Here is a 6600-nt window from a genome sequence, read left to right as displayed (position 1 = left end):
AATTGGATTGGAGCAGAAGCTGTGNTCCACTCACCAGAAGTCTTAAGATCCTGTGATTCTCATAAGTTCTTGTCTGACCTAATTCTGTTTACTCCTTGTCTGCCTGAGCTCATTTGTCAGAGTCCTGAAATAGCTCTCTGTATTATTTTCATCCAATTTTGTTCTTGTTCTGAGTCAAGATCACTCACTCTTCTTTATTAACCACTGTAAACAGAAATCCAAGAGTTCTTTAGAGACAAAATTATGTTAATTGTAACTTAATATGTTAATTGTGTTTAGTGTGTGTGTGTGTGTGTGTGTGTGTGTGTGTGTGCATATGTACCCACATGTCTCATTAGGTGTATGCAAATGTGTATGTGTGTGTGTCTTCGAGTCTATGTCTGTGTGTACCTCTGGGTGTGTTTTGTTCACTTGTGTGTGTGTGCATGTGTATATGTATGTGTGTGTATCTGTGTGTGTGTGTGTATCTGTGTCTATGTGTACTTCTCTGTGTGTGTGTGCGTGTGTGTACAAGTACCCATATGCCTCTGTTTTTGTGTGTACCTATTTTTGTGTGTGTGTGTCTATGTCTGTGTGTGTGTGCGTGTGTGTGTGTGTGTGTGTCTGTGTGTGTGTGTGTGGTGTGCACACTATTGTTTAAGACACCATTTACCAACAAGCATAGTTTGCTTCTCAGCACCAGACTTCTAACCTGGCTTGGTGAAGTCCAGAGTAAGCAGAGCAAGGATAGAGAAGGGGAGGGGAGCAGCCAACACTTCCTGGTGGACAGTGTTCCTGCAGAGCAAGTAGAAAGGACATGGAGGAGGGAGGCACGGAACTGGGCTTGGCCCTTGGCTGCAGAGAGGGGAAGACTCTGTTCCTGTGGGTTATTCTAGCATCCCTATGGTGGCTGTGTCAGATCTATGCCATCACATTCAGGACTTATTCATCCATTCATCCATTTTACAAATACATACTGACTCTGTGAGAAGTTTCAAAAATACAGAGAAGGAAAAAAAAAGAACCCCCAAATCCTACACACAGTCAGGAAAGCCATATAATTATAAAAACATGAGATGCCTCCCACTGACAGAGTGCAAGATGCTAAATTAACTTCTTTAAACAAATTGGAAAAAAAAACTTTAAAAAGTAAGTTTCCCCATGCTTCAGCTAGTCTTAGCTTCTTGGAGCTGAAATTACTCTCTGTCCCATATTTACCACGCAGCATTTATGCAACCACAGCCTGCTACCCTGTCTCTTGATGCTGGAAATCTCAAGAACACTGAGGAGCTCTGAGCCGTATCAGGGCACTAGGCACCTCATACCCCGCCCCATTGCTCACCTTTCATGTTCTTGACTAGCCAATGTGCACTTCAAATTCTTTGAAAAAAAAATCATCAAATTGGATTCCATTGCAGAGGAGAAAACTCTTGATGTGGGGATTGTAGTAACAGGTACTTTGATGGTGCAGAGTAAAGACGGAGGGATTTGCTTCCAAGAAATCCATGAACAATGTTGACATTGAGAGGGGGCTGTATCTCTGTGAGATGTGAAGATACGTAATCACCAGCAAACAGGTGGACACAGCTTGAAAACAGGAAGTGGAAGATGGTAGAAGGGAAACTTAGGCTCTTCCCACCCAGCTAGAAATGTGCTAATAGCTGATTAAGAAGATTGGTTGTCCATGCCTATAAACGTCAGATATTTGTTCAGGAATGGGAAGACACAGAACAGAAATATAGGAAGCTGTGCAAAGAGTATAGTTTGTGAAGCATATGCATGATGTCTATTATATGAAATCATAACATGCTTTGTGTCTGTATGAAGAGAACTCAGGAATTTTGTGGTGAAAAGTTTGAGGTGGCAGATTTGTTCCTTTCCCTTAATGAAGTTCCTGGGTTTTCTCCAATAAAACTCAGTTACCTTTCTCACTATTTACCTAAAGAGCTGGTGACTCTGTCTATACAGAAATCATGTATAACCATAAGGATCAATAGCAGATTTATTCAGTGTTTCCTTGGAGGCCATCAAGATGTAACAGGTAGTGTATCTAGTATGTACAATGCTATTCAACATGCATACACAAAGAAATGCACTATCAGGCCATGAAAGGACATGGAAGAAACTCTGCTAAGTGAAAGAAGCTAACCTGGAAGAGCTTCAGTCTAATTTTTGTGGCTATGGAGTATTCTTGGAAAAACAAAGCCTTAGAGGCCAAGGCTTAAGTGTAAATAATCCAGTGATTGTCAGGGGTGAAGGAAAGTGAAGTTTTGGAATATAGGGCGTTTTCTAAGTATAGTCTACAGTGGTAGACATAAGTCTTTACACATTTGCCCAAGTCCAGAAGGTTAGCAGTGGAGTCTCAGGTAACTGCAGTCCAGTAGATAACATATCAGTGCTGGCTCATCATTTGGAAGACATGCACCACTCTAATGGGAGACAGCGATAATGGAAGGTATGCAAGTGAGGAGACAAGGGTTATGAGAACTCTGTACTTTCTGCTCCATTTTGATAGGAACCTAGGAGTCCTCTGAAATAATTTTAGCAGTTAATGGAGGAGGAAAGCTCAACAGTAGAAAAATGTTAAGCTTCTGTGATAATTATAAAATTTGATTTTAAAATCACGTATTATGAAAGTTCAAATGAACATGAAAAGGAGAAAGAAGAATTGCATGAACAGCTGAATATCCTCCAGTTACTTAATACTCATACCTGTTTATCCATGTTTGATACTGTGGCCACTCACCCTTGAGTTTTCTAAATATGGGATACTCGACCATAACCACAACACACTTAGCACACTTGGGGAAAGGATAATATGGTGATATCTAATATGTAACCCATAGCTAAATTTTTCTATTGTCTCAGCAGTATCTCAAAAGTTCTGGTTCTCTATTTTGTTCTCCTTTCATTGTATTTAGGGGTGAATGAAATATTCTATGTCACCTTTAGTTTTTATGTAATTGTACAGTTTTTTTATTATTAGAATTAAGAGCATGAACCTGCAAGATACCTTAATGGGTATAAGCACTTGTCATGTAAGTGTGATGTCCCCAGAACCCATGATAGAAGAACAAGTAGAATGGTTGTCCTGTGACCTCCACATGCACGTTGTGGCATGTCTACATCCTCATTCATGCACACACATCATACACGCACACATGCATATATAAAACAACAGCAACAATAATATATTTTTAAGTTAAAAAGAAAGCACACCAGACATGTTAGCACCTGCCACAGAGGAAGGAGTCCAAGGCCAGCCTGCTCTACATAGTGAGCTCCAGGAGAGCCAGAACTACATAAAGTATCAAGGAAAGAAAGAAAGAAGAAAGAGAGAGGGGGAATGGAAGAAAGAAGGAAGGAGAGAGAAAGGGAGGAAGGAAGGATAGGAGATAGTAAAAGAGGGAGAAAGGGATAGATGAAGAGAGAGAGAGAGAGAGAGAGAGAACATGATGAGGAACCTGTCGCTTACACACCATCCTCCTTCAGAGAATATGTAAATATTTATATCTTTACACTTGAAGTAGCTGCTGTCAAACTGAGAATGAGTGGTCCACTCTGCTCACTCTAGACAGAAACCTTTCAGTTCCTGATTGGGCAAAACCAGCAGTGTCAACCCTTGTAAAATAACAGTGATAGCAGACACAACTCACATCCTGGATCCTTTATTTACAGTCTAGGCACTTGGCCACATCTCTGCATTAGTCTTCCATCAGTCCATTGGGTTTGCTTTATAAGTCTATTACAAAATATGTGCAGTTGCAGATAGCCAAATGGTGAGTATCCTATTAATGTTTTTGGGATAGATTCTTACTAAGGCATCTTAACTATGGCATGCCAAGAGTCTGAGTCCCTTTGGACTTCAATTACTAAAGTCTATGATGAATGTAGCTTAGAATCAGAAAGGTATTTCCCACTGTTCTGGACAGCGAGAGGACTAAGATCAAATTACTAGTGGATGTTTCCTTGGACAAGGCTCTTGTTTCTTTTTTTTTTTTCCTGATGATATCTATTTCATAAATGTAATTATTTTCTAAAACATATTAAAATAGAAAACATGTTCTTTTGATCAATTCATACAAAGAAAATACCAATACAGTAATAAAAATACTGAAAATATATGAAAAGCACCAGAACATTAGAGAAATTATACTGGCAACAATTCTAGAAATATAATTTTTAATAATTGTACAATAAAGGTCCTTGTTTCTTATAAAAGCTCTAAGCTTATTCTGATAGACCTTAAAAAGGACAGACCAACAGAGAGCACACTAACCACCACCCAGAGACAGTCTCATGGCCTATGGTTCCCCAAATGAAACCTGAGTGCCCCTTCCTTGAAGTAATGCAGCCATAGGAAGAGGATGTGGGTCCCTTCCATCTAGTTTCTGCTTGAATTGATTTTTATGCCTTTGCAAGCATAGGGACAGTAGCTATGTCCTGTGTTTCCTGGGGCTTATATCATTAATGAGAAATAACATACAGGGATGAGTGAGATCGCAGCAGAGCCTTATTTTTTAATTCTGGCTCTCTTTCTAACACTCTCCATATGACTTAAGCTACCCTCTGACCTCTTTGGTCCTCAGTGTCCTTAATTGGAGACTGACAGCAGTGAAGAAGATGCTTGCTTCCACCCCTGGCATCCTCTAATCCCACAGGATGGATTGAAATCAATAGTCTAAACTAAGAGTTGAGTCTGCCAGCAACACCAGATACCACAATAACAAAATAGCTCAAGGTCAAGAAAGGAAGAAAACAAAGAGATGGCACTGTTAAAAGAACAGAAACTATATATATATATATATATATATATATATATTTTTTTTTTTTTTCTTAAAACTTTCAAGTGCAGAATGTTTTCATCAGAACTGACAGGACATCGATCTAACTTTGTATCTTCTTAGACAGAATCAATTTTCTTCATTCTGGGGGACCTATAAAAGCAAAACGCTGGTCTCACTCATGCACAGGTTGAACACAGTCAATACCCTCAGGTCACTGGCCCAGTCTTCCAGTCCTGGCCCTTTCCTTATTGAGCTTCTTTACATCCGCCCCAAAAACTTTGTCAGTGCTGAAGAAAAACAACAAAGCATTCTAGGAAAATGCCACTGATTGACTAGTCTTTCTTTCCACATCATTTAGACTCTCAACAGGAACTTGTGGATCCTGAAGTATTTTAATTAATTTCACAACCATAAATTCCCTTTATAAAATGTTAAGTTCATATCACTCTTCAATCTAATGAAGGACATCCAAATTCTGGCAAATCAATAGCACCCACGGACCAACAACAACAACAACAACAACATAGATCCATTCTCTCATGGAGGAGCACTCTGTCACCTATGGAATGCTTTCTCAATCTTCAGTCTTTGGTGGAGAAACCTTTTCAGTTTATCACATGCAAGAGGCATCACCACTTTCATTTTCAATGCAATGTCCCTAATCTAGATAACAAAGACAATGAGTATCATATTATAGACATTCTCATTGGTCATGCTATTTGCTTGCCCTTCCTTGGGATCACTGCAGAAGAGAACTGAGCATGTTCCACAAATACTACTGCTCTGGCATAACAAAACTCAATTACTTAATGAGGACATAAGTAGGTGCTATTTCCTAAGATAGCTTTGTTCAACTTAAACCCTTCATGTTAGATAATCATTTATTTTTGTGATGGATAATAACAGCTTATAATCCCAAAGGAGAGTTGGATTGCCTTGAAGGAATATGATACATGGTTACATCTTTAAGAAGTGTTATATATTCTTTATCTGATCTTCTATGTCTTCTTTCTGGCATAAGCTCCTACTATCCATGTGGGTCCATTTTTGAGTCTGTAAATCCTTAGGAAGATGCTATTCTATGTCAACACCTGATTTCCATACTTCCTTAGCAAAATAAACTGTGAATGCAATACTAAAATAAATTGAAGGTGGTAAATGTTAAACATCTATAGTACATGGCATAAATTATTATGACAACCAAGATTTGTATGGGGTAGTTAAGAAAGAAAGAGATTAACATGATCAAATTTATAGAGGGTGGGGCTGAGTTGACTCTGGAGATTGTTGTTCAATGTACAGTCAGGCAACACGTTTATACTGATCACCAAATGGCACTGCCCGATGTACCTAAGTCCTCCCATGTCCTCGTGACTTTCCTGTGTGGAACAGCCATTGCTCTCATTTCACAGCTACAAAATCTAAAGTAAAGAGAGGTCAAGGACTTGGTTAAGATTGTATAATTAGCAAACAGAATAATTTCAGACTTCCTGTATCAAAATCCTCCTGACCCCCACAGGGAGTAAGAGTGCTAGGTTTTACATAGCATGCTCATGTGGTGGGATATAGGGGAAAGATAAATTATTTAGTTTATTGTGTCCCGAAGAACAATCCCACAGAAAATGATAGTGCTAACATGGCTTCAACACTGGAACCAAGGGGCTTGGGTCCTTGTGTCTCTGCATCCACAAGTTGTTGGATATAGAAGAGACTTTAGACTCAGCAGCCTTCTTTAGCTAAAATATCCTTTAGCTGGGCAGTGGTGGTGCATGCCTTTAATCCTAGCACTTGGGAGGCAGAGGCGGGTAGATTTCTGAGTTCGAGGCCAGCCTGG

This window comes from Mus caroli, chromosome 15 (genome assembly GCF_900094665.2).
Source record: "Mus caroli chromosome 15, CAROLI_EIJ_v1.1, whole genome shotgun sequence".
NCBI classification, from domain to species: Eukaryota; Metazoa; Chordata; class Mammalia; order Rodentia; family Muridae; genus Mus; species Mus caroli.
Note: the sequence above shows the minus strand (reverse complement) of the source record.